Below are 15,724 nucleotides of genomic sequence, written 5' to 3' on the forward strand. Positions count from 1 at the left end.
ATTTTAATCTATACATCAATGTGAAAGAGTGGTGAAGTGTGGCATACAAATCAACTCGAGGTGTTTACATTAAAGATAAGGATTCGATAAGAACAGCATTAGAACTTTCTCAAAACTTTTTAGAATAACTTACTTCAAAATATTTGTTCTTCAAACTATAACCATTAGTATTTCAACAACTCAGTAACACGCCGACATTATTCAAAAGGCAAGCAGATGTCACTTATAAGCACACCAGCTGACAAATAGCACAAAAAATTTCTAAAAACTTAATTATAGCGATTTGACACATTCATTCTTTTAACAGGAAACATTTGATTTTAAACTAAGCTCTTATTAAAAGAAAGAAATTGAATAATTTGCTGTTTAAGTATCAAAATATGTCATTTAAATAGTAAGTTTTGAAATACTAAGCTGGGCCTGGCATGGCCTAGGACGTTAAGGCGTGCGCTCGTAAAATGAGGGTCGCGGTTTGCGCCCGAGTCGCGCCAGACATGCTCGCCCTCAACAACCTTGGGGGCGTTATAATGTGACGGTCAATCCCACTTTTCTTTGGTAAAAGAGTAGCCCAAGAGATAGCGGTGGGTGGTGATGACTAGCTACCTTCCCTCTAGTCTTACACTGCTTAATTAATAAGGGGGAGAAAATAAAATAGAAAATTGGACATTTTTCTCACATATAAATTTTCCCAAATAATTTACTGAAATTTCTTTCAAATATTCGTCATGACGATAACAAAGACAATGATGAGAAAATATATACTCGCAAAACTAAACAATTAAAAAGTAATCTTTCGTGGCCTCATACAGCATGTCTTCACCAGACAATACTGACATGGACAAATTGAAACCCTTTAAACTAACTATATCAATATTCAGGATCTGGAAGGACATATCTTTCTACCAAAGCCTATGTATCTTGGCCTACACAAGAGTAGTATATGTTTTGTTTCCAAAATCGTACTTCCTTGCTGAAAAAAATGAACGAAACCCAGATATTCAAATAGACAATATAGACAATTTTGGCCTATATCGCGGTTTTGCACATGTAAAAAAGGTGTCATTGCACTAAGTGCAGTTGAAAGTGGCTGCAACACGAGAATGTTGTTCGTACAATATTATGCTTTTTTATGACATATTGACCCACTATAATTACTAACAATGAGCATGTCCAAGGGTTTTGTATGTCAATGTGTTTTTCCTGCGGAAAAATATCTTTGCGGCTAATCAATAAAACTGGCCAAAATTCGACGAAGTAATTCTCAATAATTCCTCAAATTTTGTTTCTCGTAGCATCTCGTGGTAAAGATATTTGGTTATGAAAGTAATAACGCAAATTCGAGACCTGAAAGAGACAAATACATATTTAGGCGTAGCACATCTTCTGTACTCGTAAGAGTGTCATGAACCTTTGGTTAGAATATTGTATTTACTACGAACCTATAAGTGAAATTTTCAGCTGTCTCTATATTTGATTTACTGACCTAATATGAAGAAGCCAGTGAACAATAACTTTCAACCGATACTAAGGAGTTGATTGTCACGTCCGTACAACACCTAAACCTTTATGTGAAGATTAGTTATCATTCCACAATTTGGATTCGATAGCGTCTTGTCACATACTTCATTCAAAATTCTACAGTATTTACAATCCATTCCTTTTATATAAAAAACTAAATAAATCACATAAAGAAAATACTGAAACTATGTAACAAATTTAAGTAAGAGAAAATTTAAAAGAAGTGAAATACTTGGCCCCGTTATTATTGTGAATCTATAAAGCATAAATGTGATTATGAAGAAAATAAGCCAAGTTTTCCTCATTATGTAACTTAGATCTTTGTTTCCATTTCACGTTTCACTCTAACTACTTCACCTATACCAGTTCGGCGAAACGTCTTCATCAAGATGATGAACTAAATAAAACTTTATTATTCTTGTTACACACACATACATTTATATGACGTTTTTTTCTTCACTTTTCATACATTTCGTATGCTCTATAATTTTTAAATCTGGAGAAGAAAAGAAAAACTTCAGACTAAAGTGAGATTGTAAATCACACACCGCACTACGGATTAGTACGTTTCGTACATCAGATAACTCACTCACTTTAGACTTTCGTTTAAATTTCAAACGTGAAGGTCATTTTCTACTCTCAATTTTGCTCACATTTAAATCTCTAATGGCAATGAAATGCACTAAGAAATATGTACGGTGAAATACTTTATTTTTATCATTACACGTTTAACACATGTCAAACGTGAGGTAATAATCACTTCAGATCATTATAAGACTTTAATTGTAAATCTCCCAATATCTATAGGTAAGGAGAATTAAAAATATCAAAAATCAAACGATACTTAAACCATCGGTTCACAATTTATTTTGTTATTATATAAAACAGGTATGTATATGGTGATTTTTGTGTGAAATGAACTGTTTAAATAAGTCCATTAACAAGATAAGAGTAGCCTCAAACGTCAGTAAAACTGAGACAATACACGTGATGAAATTAAACATTTGTTCTGAATCATTAGTCTTGACTGAAACACATTTGCATCGTGGTTGTCGCTTGTGTTACCTCGCTACAAATTCTATGAAAAAAAGAAGAAAACGCAACACATATTCACACCTGCCGTGATCGTCTAGTGGTTAGGACATTGCGTTGTGGCCGCAATAACCCAGGTTCGAATCCTGGTCACGGCAAAAACGTTTACTTTTTCCAAAATAAACCTTAAGGGTGACATTACAGATACGTAATCTCTTACAACATTTGTCGTTTAAAAACGAATATCAAGGTTTGAGTAAATTATCACGTGATGTTATCTTACACAATTTATTTACCTTTAAAAATCCACCTGTTGGCTCGTGTTCGCCAAAGGAAAATATTTATCAAAATTAACACTTTTTACATTATAAAACAGAAATAAAGAACTTTGTAAATTAGATAACACCTCAATCCAATAAATTCTAGCTTTTATTTCATTGTACAGAATAAAGAAAGATAAATATTTAATCGAAATTCTTCTTTCCAATTCTGAATATAAAATTGTTTTGTAGCACGTGTTTCAATAACATTACCTCGTCATGATCTTTAAAAAATCTTCATACACACTGCAATAATTTCCATATTGTGAAAAAACTGTTGCAAAGAAAAGTTATATTTCTTAAAACGTATCAAAATAACTCCCTTACAATTCATTTTTTATATTATTATCTCATAATTTTTAGTAATACGTAAACGGTTATCATGAGAAATATATTAAAATACTATTACGAAGAATATGAGGTCAACGGTATAATACGTGTGACTATTTCATAATCATTACGACAGTTAACAGATTAGGTGTTTTTTAGGGTAATTATATATAACCAACTTTATAATACAAAAGTAGGTCCTCGTTGCACGCACAAAAATATGGGGATAAAATAAAATAGAAAAATAGACATTTTTCTCACATATAAATTTTCCCAAATAATTTACTGAAAATTCTTTCAAATATTCGTCATGACGATAACAAAGACAATGATGAGAAAATATATACTCGCAAAACTAAACAATTAAAAAGTAAACTTTCGTGGCCTCATACAGCATGTCTTCACCAGACAATACTGACATGGACAAATTGAAACCCTTTAAACTAACTATATCAATATTTAGGATCTGGAAGGACATATCTTTCTACCAAAGCCTATGTATCTTGGCCTACACAAGAGTAGTACATGTTTTGTTTCCAAAATCGTACTTCCTTGCTGAAAAAAATGAACGAAACCCAGATATTCAAATGGACAATATAGACAATTTTGGCCTATATCGCGGTTTTGCACATGTAAAAAAAGTGTCATTGCACTAAGTGCAGTTGAAAGTGGCTGCAACACGAGAATGTTGTTCGTACAATATTATGCTTTTTTATGACATATTGACCCACTATAATTACTAACAATGAGCATGTCCAAGGGTTTTGTATGTCAATGTGTTTTTCCTGCGGAAAAATATCTTTGCGGCTAATCCAATAAAACTGGCCAAAATTCGACGAAGTAATTCTCAATAATTCCTCAAATTTTTTTTCTCGTAGCATCTCGTGGTAAAGATATTTGGTTATGAAAGTAATAACGCAAATTCGAGACCTGAAAGAGACAAATACATATTTAGGCGCAGCACATCTTCTGTACTCGTAAGAGTGTCATGAACCTTTGGTTAGAATATTGTATTTACTACGAACCTATAAGTGAAATTTTCAGCTGTCTCTATATTTGATTTACTCACCTAATATGAAGAAGCCAGTGAACAATAACTTTCAACCGATACTAAGGAGTTGATTGTCACGTCCGTACAACACCTAAACCTTTATGTGAAGATTAGTTATCATTCCACAATTTGGATTCGATAGCGTCTTGTCACATACTTCATTCAAAATTCTACAGTATTTACAATCCATTCCTTTTATATAAAAAACTAAGTAAATCACATAAAGAAAATACTGAAACTATGTAACAAATTTAAGTAAGAGAAAATTTAAAAAAGAAGTGAAATACTTGGCCTCGTTATTATTGTGAATCTATAAAGCATAAATGTGATTATGAAGAAAATAAGCCAAGTTTTCCTCATTATGTAACTTAGATCTTTGTTTCCATTTCACGTTTCACTCTAACTACTTCACCTATACCAGTTCGGCGAAACGTCTTCATCAAGATGATGAACTAAATAAAACTTTATTATTCTTGTTACACACACATACATTTATATGACGTTTTTTCTTCACTTTTCATACATTTCGTATGCTCTATAATTTTTAAATCTGGAGAAGAAAAGAAAAACTTCAGACTAAAGTGAGATTGTAAATCACACACCGCACTACGGATTAGTACGTTTCGTACATCAGATAACTCACTCATTTTAGACTTTCGTTTAAATTTCAAACGTGAAGGTCATTTTCTACTCTCAATTTTGCTCACATTTAAATCTCTAATGGCAATGAAATGCACTAAGAAATATGTACGGTGAAATACTTTATTTTTATCATTACACGTTTAACACATGTCAAACGTGAGGTAATAATCACTTCAGATCATTATAAGACTTTAATTGTAAATCTCCCAATATCTATAGGTAAGGAGAATTAAAAATATCAAAAATCAAACGATACTTAAACCATCGGTTCACAATTTATTTTGTTATTATATAAAACAGGTATGTATATGGTGATTTTTGTGTGAAATGAACTGTTTAAATTAGTCCATTAACAAGATAAGAGTAGCCTCCAAACGTCAGTAAAACTGAGACAATACACGTGATGAAATTAAACATTTGTTCTGAATCATTAGTCTTGACTGAAACACATTTGCATCGTGGTTGTCGCTTGTGTTACCTCGCTACAAATTCTATGAAAAAAAGAAAAAAAACGCAAAACATATTCACACCTGCCGTGATCGTCTAGTGGTTAGGACATTGCGTTGTGGCCGCAATAACCCAGGTTCGAATCCTGGTCACGGCAAAAACGTTTACTTTTCCAAAATAAACCTTAAGGGTGACATTACAGATACGTAATCTCTTACAACATTTGTCGTTTAAAAACGAATATCAAGGTTTGACTAAATTATCACGTGATGTTATCTTACACAATTTATTTACCTTTAAAAATCCACCTGTTGGCTCGTGTTCGCCAAAGAAAAATATTTATCAAAATTAACACTTTTTACATTATAAAACAGAAATAAAGAACTTTGTAAATTAGATAACACCTCAATCCAATAAATTCTAGCTTTTATTTCATTGTACAGAATAAAGAAAGATAAATATTTAATCGAAATTCTTCTTTCCAATTCTGAATAAAAAATTGTTTTGTAGCACGTGTTTTCATAACATTACCTCGTCATGATCTTAAAAAATCTTCATACACACTGCAATAATTTCCATATTGTGAAAAAACTGTTGCAAAGAAAAGTTATATTTCTTAAAACGTATCAAAATAACTCCCTTACAATTCATTTTTTATATTATTATCTCATAATTTTTAGTAATACGTAAACGGTTATCATGAGAAATATATTAAAATACTATTACGAAGAATATGAGGTCAACGGTATAATACGTGTGACTATTTCATAATCTTGACGACAGTTAACAGATTAGGTGTTTTTTAGGGTAATTATATATAACCAACTTTATAATACAAAAGTAGGTCCTCGTTGCACGCACAAAAATATGGGGATAAAATAAAATAGAAAAATAGACATTTTTCTCACATATAAATTTTCCCAAATAATTTACTGAAAATTCTTTCAAATATTCGTCATGACGATAACAAAGACAATGATGAGAAAATATATACTCGCAAAACTAAACAATTAAAAGTAAACTTTCGTGGCCTCATACAGCATGTCTTCACCAGACAATACTGACATGGACAAATTGAAACCCTTTAAACTAACTATATCAATATTTAGGATCTGGAAGGACATATCTTTCTACCAAAGCCTATGTATCTTGGCCTACACAAGAGTAGTACATGTTTTGTTTCCAAAATCGTACTTCCTTGCTGAAAAAAATGAACGAAACCCAGATATTCAAATGGACAATATAGACAATTTTGGCCTATATCGCGGTTTTGCACATGTAAAAAAGTGTCATTGCACTAAGTGCAGTTGAAAGTGGCTGCAACACGAGAATGTTGTTCGTACAATATTATGCTTTTTTATGACATATTGACCCACTATAATTACTAACAATGAGCATGTCCAAGGGTTTTGTATGTCAATGTGTTTTCCTGCGGAAAAATATCTTTGCGGCTAATCCAATAAAACTGGCCAAAATTCGACGAAGTAATTCTCAATAATTCCTCAAATTTTGTTTCTCGTAGCATCTCGTGGTAAAGATATTTGGTTATGAAAGTAATAACGCAAATTCGAGACCTGAAAGAGACAAATACATATTTAGGCGTAGCACATCTTCTGTACTCGTAAGAGTGTCATGAACCTTTGGTTAGAATATTGTATTTACTACGAACCTATAAGTGAAATTTTCAGCTGTCTCTATATTTGATTTACTGACCTAATATGAAGAAGCCAGTGAACAATAACTTTCAACCGATACTAAGGAGTTGATTGTCACGTCCGTACAACACCTAAACCTTTATGTGAAGATTAGTTATCATTCCACAATTTGGATTCGATAGCGTCTTGTCACATACTTCATTCAAAATTCTACAGTATTTACAATCCATTCCTTTTATATAAAAAACTAAATAAATCACATAAAGAAAATACTGAAACTATGTAACAAATTTAAGTAAGAGAAAATTTAAAAGAAGTGAAATACTTGGCCCCGTTATTATTGTGAATCTATAAAGCATAAATGTGATTATGAAGAAAATAAGCCAAGTTTTCCTCATTATGTAACTTAGATCTTTGTTTCCATTTCACGTTTCACTCTAACTACTTCACCTATACCAGTTCGGCGAAACGTCTTCATCAAGATGATGAACTAAATAAAACTTTATTATTCTTGTTACACACACATACATTTATATGACGTTTTTTCTTCACTTTTCATACATTTCGTATGCTCTATAATTTTTAAATCTGGAGAAGAAAAGAAAAACTTCAGACTAAAGTGAGATTGTAAATCACACACCGCACTACGGATTAGTACGTTTCGTACATCAGATAACTCACTCATTTTAGACTTTAGTTTAAATTTCAAACGTGAAGGTCATTTTCTACTCTCAATTTTGCTCACATTTAAATCTCTAATGGCAATGAAATGCACTAAGAAATATGTACGGTGAAATACTTTATTTTTATCATTACACGTTTAACACATGTCAAACGTGAGGTAATAATCACTTCAGATCATTATAAGACTTTAATTGTAAATCTCCCAATATCTATAGGTAAGGAGAATTAAAAATATCAAAAATCAAACGATACTTAAACCATCGGTTCACAATTTATTTTGTTATTATATAAAACAGGTATGTATATGGTGATTTTGTGTGAAATGAACTGTTTAAATTAGTCCATTAACAAGATAAGAGTAGCCTCCAAACGTCAGTAAAACTGAGACAATACACGTGATGAAATTAAACATTTGTTCTGAATCATTAGTCTTGACTGAAACACATTTGCATCGTGGTTGTCGCTTGTGTTACCTCGCTACAAATTCTATGAAAAAAAGAAGAAAACGCAAAACATATTCACACCTGCCGTGATCGTCTAGTGGTTAGGACATTGCGTTGTGGCCGCAATAACCCAGGTTCGAATCCTGGTCACGGCAAAAACGTTTACTTTTCCAAAATAAACCTTAAGGGTGACATTACAGATACGTAATCTCTTACAACATTTGTCGTTTAAAACGAATATCAAGGTTTGACTAAATTATCACGTGATGTTATCTTACACAATTTATTTACCTTTAAAAATCCACCTGTTGGCTCGTGTTCGCCAAAGGAAAATATTTATCAAAATTAACACTTTTTACATTATAAAACAGAAATAAAGAACTTTGTAAATTAGATAACACCTCAATCCAATAAATTCTAGCTTTTATTTCATTGTACAGAATAAAGAAAGATAAATATTTAATCGAAATTCTTCTTTCCAATTCTGAATAAAAAATTGTTTTGTAGCACGTGTTTTCATAACATTACCTCGTCATGATCTTAAAAAATCTTCATACACACTGCAATAATTTCCATATTGTGAAAAAACTGTTGCAAAGAAAAGTTATATTTCTTAAAACGTATCAAAATAACTCCCTTACAATTCATTTTTTATATTATTATCTCATAATTTTTAGTAATACGTAAACGGTTATCATGAGAAATATATTAAAATACTATTACGAAGAATATGAGGTCAACGGTATAATACGTGTGACTATTTCATAATCTTGACGACAGTTAACAGATTAGGTGTTTTTTAGGGTAATTATATATAACCAACTTTATAATACAAAAGTAGGTCCTCGTTGCACGCACAAAAATATGGGGATAAAATAAAATAGAAAAATAGACATTTTTCTCACATATAAATTTTCCCAAATAATTTACTGAAAATTCTTTCAAATATTCGTCATGACGATAACAAAGACAATGATGAGAAAATATATACTCGCAAAACTAAACAATTAAAAGTAAACTTTCGTGGCCTCATACAGCATGTCTTCACCAGACAATACTGACATGGACAAATTGAAACCCTTTAAACTAACTATATCAATATTTAGGATCTGGAAGGACATATCTTTCTACCAAAGCCTATGTATCTTGGCCTACACAAGAGTAGTACATGTTTTGTTTCCAAAATCGTACTTCCTTGCTGAAAAAAATGAACGAAACCCAGATATTCAAATGGACAATATAGACAATTTTGGCCTATATCGCGGTTTTGCACATGTAAAAGGTGTCATTGCACTAAGTGCAGTTGAAAGTGGCTGCAACACGAGAATGTTGTTCGTACAATATTATGCTTTTTTTCTGACATATTGACCCACTATAATTACTAATAATGAGCATGTCCAAGGGTTTTGTATGTCAATGTGTTTTTCCTGCGGAAAAATATCTTTGCGGCTAATCCAATAAAACTGGCCAAAATTCGACGAAGTAATTCTCAATAATTCCTCAAATTTTGTTTCTCGTAGCATCTCGTGGTAAAGATATTTGGTTATGAAAGTAATAACGCAAATTCGAGACCTGAAAGAGACAAATACATATTTAGGCGTAGCACATCTTCTGTACTCGTAAGAGTGTCATGAACCTTTGGTTAGAATATTGTATTTACTACGAACCTATAAGTGAAATTTTCAGCTGTCTCTATATTTGATTTACTGACCTAATATGAAGAAGCCAGTGAACAATAACTTTCAACCGATACTAAGGAGTTGATTGTCACGTCCGTACAACACCTAAACCTTTATGTGAAGATTAGTTATCATTCCACAATTTGGATTCGATAGCGTCTTGTCACATACTTCATTCAAAATTCTACAGTATTTACAATCCATTCCTTTTATATAAAAAACTAAATAAATCACATAAAGAAAATACTGAAACTATGTAACAAATTTAAGTAAGAGAAAATTTAAAAAGAAGTGAAATACTTGGCCCCGTTATTATTGTGAATCTATAAAGCATAAATGTGATTATGAAGAAAATAAGCCAAGTTTTCCTCATTATGTAACTTAGATCTTTGTTTCCATTTCACGTTTCACTCTAACTACTTCACCTATACCAGTTCGGCGAAACGTCTTCATCAAGATGATGAACTAAATAAAACTTTATTATTCTTGTTACACACACATACATTTATATGACGTTTTTTCTTCACTTTTCATACATTTCGTATGCTCTATAATTTTTAAATCTGGAGAAGAAAAGAAAAACTTCAGACTAAAGTGAGATTGTAAATCACACACCGCACTACGGATTAGTACGTTTCGTACATCAGATAACTCACTCATTTTAGACTTTAGTTTAAATTTCAAACGTGAAGGTCATTTTCTACTCTCAATTTTGCTCACATTTAAATCTCTAATGGCAATGAAATGCACTAAGAAATATGTACGGTGAAATACTTTATTTTTATCATTACACGTTTAACACATGTCAAACGTGAGGTAATAATCACTTCAGATCATTATAAGACTTTAATTGTAAATCTCCCAATATCTATAGGTAAGGAGAATTAAAAATATCAAAAATCAAACGATACTTAAACCATCGGTTCACAATTTATTTTGTTATTATATAAAACAGGTATGTATATGGTGATTTTGTGTGAAATGAACTGTTTAAATTAGTCCATTAACAAGATAAGAGTAGCCTCCAAACGTCAGTAAAACTGAGACAATACACGTGATGAAATTAAACATTTGTTCTGAATCATTAGTCTTGACTGAAACACATTTGCATCGTGGTTGTCGCTTGTGTTACCTCGCTACAAATTCTATGAAAAAAAAGAAGAAAACGCAAAACATATTCACACCTGCCGTGATCGTCTAGTGGTTAGGACATTGCGTTGTGGCCGCAATAACCCAGGTTCGAATCCTGGTCACGGCAAAAACGTTTACTTTTTCCAAAATAAACCTTAAGGGTGACATTACAGATACGTAATCTCTTACAACATTTGTCGTTTAAAAACGAATATCAAGGTTTGACTAAATTATCACGTGATGTTATCTTACACAATTTATTTACCTTTAAAAATCCACCTGTTGGCTCGTGTTCGCCAAAGGAAAATATTTATCAAAATTAACACTTTTTACATTATAAAACAGAAATAAAGAACTTTGTAAATTAGATAACACCTCAATCCAATAAATTCTAGCTTTTATTTCATTGTACAGAATAAAGAAAGATAAATATTTAATCGAAATTCTTCTTTCCAATTCTGAATAAAAAATTGTTTTGTAGCACGTGTTTTCATAACATTACCTCGTCATGATCTTAAAAAAATCTTCATACACACTGCAATAATTTCCATATTGTGAAAAAAACTGTTGCAAAGAAAAGTTATATTTCTTAAAACGTATCAAAATAACTCCCTTACAATTCATTTTTTATATTATTATCTCATAATTTTTAGTAATACGTAAACGGTTATCATGAGAAATATATTAAAATACTATTACGAAGAATATGAGGTCAACGGTATAATACGTGTGACTATTTCATAATCTTGACGACAGTTAACAGATTAGGTGTTTTTTAGGGTAATTATATATAACCAACTTTATAATACAAAAGTAGGTCCTCGTTGCACGCACAAAAATATGGGGATAAAATAAAATAGAAAAATAGACATTTTTCTCACATATAAATTTTCCCAAATAATTTACTGAAAATTCTTTCAAATATTCGTCATGACGATAACAAAGACAATGATGAGAAAATATATACTCGCAAAACTAAACAATTAAAAAGTAAACTTTCGTGGCCTCATACAGCATGTCTTCACCAGACAATACTGACATGGACAAATTGAAACCCTTTAAACTAACTATATCAATATTTAGGATCTGGAAGGACATATCTTTCTACCAAAGCCTATGTATCTTGGCCTACACAAGAGTAGTACATGTTTTGTTTCCAAAATCGTACTTCCTTGCTGAAAAAAATGAACGAAACCCAGATATTCAAATGGACAATATAGACAATTTTGGCCTATATCGCGGTTTTGCACATGTAAAAAAGGTGTCATTGCACTAAGTGCAGTTGAAAGTGGCTGCAACACGAGAATGTTGTTCGTACAATATTATGCTTTTTTTATGACATATTGACCCACTATAATTACTAACAATGAGCATGTCCAAGGGTTTTGTATGTCAATGTGTTTTTCCTGCGGAAAAATATCTTTGCGGCTAATCCAATAAAACTGGCCAAAATTCGACGAAGTAATTCTCAATAATTCCTCAAATTTTGTTTCTCGTAGCATCTCGTGGTAAAGATATTTGGTTATGAAAGTAATAACGCAAATTCGAGACCTGAAAGAGACAAATACATATTTAGGCGTAGCACATCTTCTGTACTCGTAAGAGTGTCATGAACCTTTGGTTAGAATATTGTATTTACTACGAACCTATAAGTGAAATTTTCAGCTGTCTCTATATTTGATTTACTGACCTAATATGAAGAAGCCAGTGAACAATAACTTTCAACCGATACTGAGGAGTTGATTGTCACGTCCGTACAACACTTAAACCTTTATGTGAAGATTAGTTATCATTCCACAATTTGGATTCGATAGCGTCTTGTCACATACTTCATTCAAAATTCTACAGTATTTACAATCCATTCCTTTTATATAAAAAACTAAATAAATCACATAAAGAAAATACTGAAACTATGTAACAAATTTAAGTAAGAGAAAATTTAAAAAGAAGTGAAATACTTGGCCCCGTTATTATTGTGAATCTATAAAGCATAAATGTGATTATGAAGAAAATAAGCCAAGTTTTCCTCATTATGTAACTTAGATCTTTGTTTCCATTTCACGTTTCACTCTAACTACTTCACCTATACCAGTTCGGCGAAACGTCTTCATCAAGATGATGAACTAAATAAAACTTTATTATTCTTGTTACACACACATACATTTATATGACGTTTTTTCTTCACTTTTCATACATTTCGTATGCTCTATAATTTTTAAATCTGGAGAAGAAAAGAAAAACTTCAGACTAAAGTGAGATTGTAAATCACACACCGCACTACGGATTAGTACGTTTCGTACATCAGATAACTCACTCATTTTAGACTTTCGTTTAAATTTCAAACGTGAAGGTCATTTTCTACTCTCAATTTTGCTCACATTTAAATCTCTAATGGCAATGAAATGCACTAAGAAATATGTACGGTGAAATACTTTATTTTTATCATTACACGTTTAACACATGTCAAACGTGAGGTAATAATCACTTCAGATCATTATAAGACTTTAATTGTAAATCTCCCAATATCTATAGGTAAGGAGAATTAAAAATATCAAAAATCAAACGATACTTAAACCATCGGTTCACAATTTATTTTGTTATTATATAAAACAGGTATGTATATGGTGATTTTTGTGTGAAATGAACTGTTTAAATTAGTCCATTAACAAGATAAGAGTAGCCTCCAAACGTCAGTAAAACTGAGACAATACACGTGATGAAATTAAACATTTGTTCTGAATCATTAGTCTTGACTGAAACACATTTGCATCGTGGTTGTCGCTTGTGTTACCTCGCTACAAATTCTATGAAAAAAAGAAGAAAACGCAAAACATATTCACACCTGCCGTGATCGTCTAGTGGTTAGGACATTGCGTTGTGGCCGCAATAACCCAGGTTCGAATCCTGGTCACGGCAAAAACGTTTACTTTTCCAAAATAAACCTTAAGGGTGACATTACAGATACGTAATCTCTTACAACATTTGTCGTTTAAAAACGAATATCAAGGTTTGAGTAAATTATCACGTGATGTTATCTTACACAATTTATTTACCTTTAAAAATCCACCTGTTGGCTCGTGTTCGCCAAAGGAAAATATTTATCAAAATTAACACTTTTTACATTATAAAACAGAAATAAAGAACTTTGTAAATTAGATAACACCTCAATCCAATAAATTCTAGCTTTTATTTCATTGTACAGAATAAAGAAAGATAAATATTTAATCGAAATTCTTCTTTCCAATTCTGAATAAAAAATTGTTTTGTAGCACGTGTTTTCATAACATTACCTCGTCATGATCTTAAAAAATCTTCATACACACTGCAATAATTTCCATATTGTGAAAAAACTGTTGCAAAGAAAAGTTATATTTCTTAAAACGTATCAAAATAACTCCCTTACAATTCATTTTTTATATTATTATCTCATAATTTTTAGTAATACGTAAACGGTTATCATGAGAAATATATTAAAATACTATTACGAAGAATATGAGGTCAACGGTATAATACGTGTGACTATTTCATAATCTTGACGACAGTTAACAGATTAGGTGTTTTTTAGGGTAATTATATATAACCAACTTTATAATACAAAAGTAGGTCCTCGTTGCACGCACAAAAATATGGGGATAAAATAAAATAGAAAAATAGACATTTTTCTCACATATAAATTTTCCCAAATAATTTACTGAAAATTCTTTCAAATATTCGTCATGACGATAACAAAGACAATGATGAGAAAATATATACTCGCAAAACTAAACAATTAAAAGTAAACTTTCGTGGCCTCATACAGCATGTCTTCACCAGACAATACTGACATGGACAAATTGAAACCCTTTAAACTAACTATATCAATATTTAGGATCTGGAAGGACATATCTTTCTACCAAAGCCTATGTATCTTGGCCTACACAAGAGTAGTACATGTTTTGTTTCCAAAATCGTACTTCCTTGCTGAAAAAAATGAACGAAACCCAGATATTCAAATGGACAATATAGACAATTTTGGCCTATATCGCGGTTTTGCACATGTAAAAAAGGTGTCATTGCACTAAGTGCAGTTGAAAGTGGCTGCAACACGAGAATGTTGTTCGTACAATATTATGCTTTTTTATGACATATTGACCCACTATAATTACTAACAATGAGCATGTCCAAGGGTTTTGTATGTCAATGTGTTTTTCCTGCGGAAAAATATCTTTGCGGCTAATCCAATAAAACTGGCCAAAATTCGACGAAGTAATTCTCAATAATTCCTCAAATTTTGTTTCTCGTAGCATCTCGTGGTAAAGATATTTGGTTATGAAAGTAATAACGCAAATTCGAGACCTGAAAGAGACAAATACATATTTAGGCGTAGCACATCTTCTGTACTCGTAAGAGTGTCATGAACCTTTGGTTAGAATATTGTATTTACTACGAACCTATAAGTGAAATTTTCAGCTGTCTCTATATTTGATTTACTGACCTAATATGAAGAAGCCAGTGAACAATAACTTTCAACCGATACTAAGGAGTTGATTGTCACGTCCGTACAACACCTAAACCTTTATGTGAAGATTAGTTATCATTCCACAATTTGGATTCGATAGCGTCTTGTCACATACTTCATTCAAAATTCTACAGTATTTACAATCCATTCCTTTTATATAAAAACTAAATAAATCACATAAAGAAAATACTGAAACTATGTAACAAATTTAAGTAAGAGAAAATTTAAAAAGAAGTGAAATACTTGGCCCCGTTATTATTGTGAATCTATAAAGCATAAATGTGATTATGAAGA

General features: G+C 31.5%; 5 non-coding genes across 5 annotated transcripts; all 5 read left to right on the forward strand.

The window, feature by feature from the left end:
- The first annotated feature begins 2,636 nt into the window (after positions 1-2,636).
- On the forward strand, positions 2,637-2,708 carry TRNAH-GUG (transfer RNA histidin (anticodon GUG)). Its single transcript has one exon. It is a non-coding gene; the product is annotated as a tRNA-His (tRNA).
- Positions 2,709-5,425: 2,717 nt separating this feature from the next.
- Positions 5,426-5,497, forward strand: TRNAH-GUG (transfer RNA histidin (anticodon GUG)). The gene has a single exon. It is a non-coding gene; the product is annotated as a tRNA-His (tRNA).
- A 2,708-nt stretch (positions 5,498-8,205) lies between these two features.
- Positions 8,206-8,277, forward strand: TRNAH-GUG (transfer RNA histidin (anticodon GUG)). Its single transcript has one exon. It is a non-coding gene; the product is annotated as a tRNA-His (tRNA).
- A 2,710-nt stretch (positions 8,278-10,987) lies between these two features.
- TRNAH-GUG (transfer RNA histidin (anticodon GUG)) lies at positions 10,988-11,059 on the forward strand. Its single transcript has one exon. It is a non-coding gene; the product is annotated as a tRNA-His (tRNA).
- Positions 11,060-13,776: 2,717 nt separating this feature from the next.
- On the forward strand, positions 13,777-13,848 carry TRNAH-GUG (transfer RNA histidin (anticodon GUG)). The gene has a single exon. It is a non-coding gene; the product is annotated as a tRNA-His (tRNA).
- Positions 13,849-15,724: the final 1,876 nt, after the last annotated feature.

Source organism: Tachypleus tridentatus, chromosome 1, assembly GCF_004210375.1.
Source record: "Tachypleus tridentatus isolate NWPU-2018 chromosome 1, ASM421037v1, whole genome shotgun sequence".
NCBI classification, from domain to species: domain Eukaryota; kingdom Metazoa; phylum Arthropoda; class Merostomata; order Xiphosura; family Limulidae; genus Tachypleus; species Tachypleus tridentatus.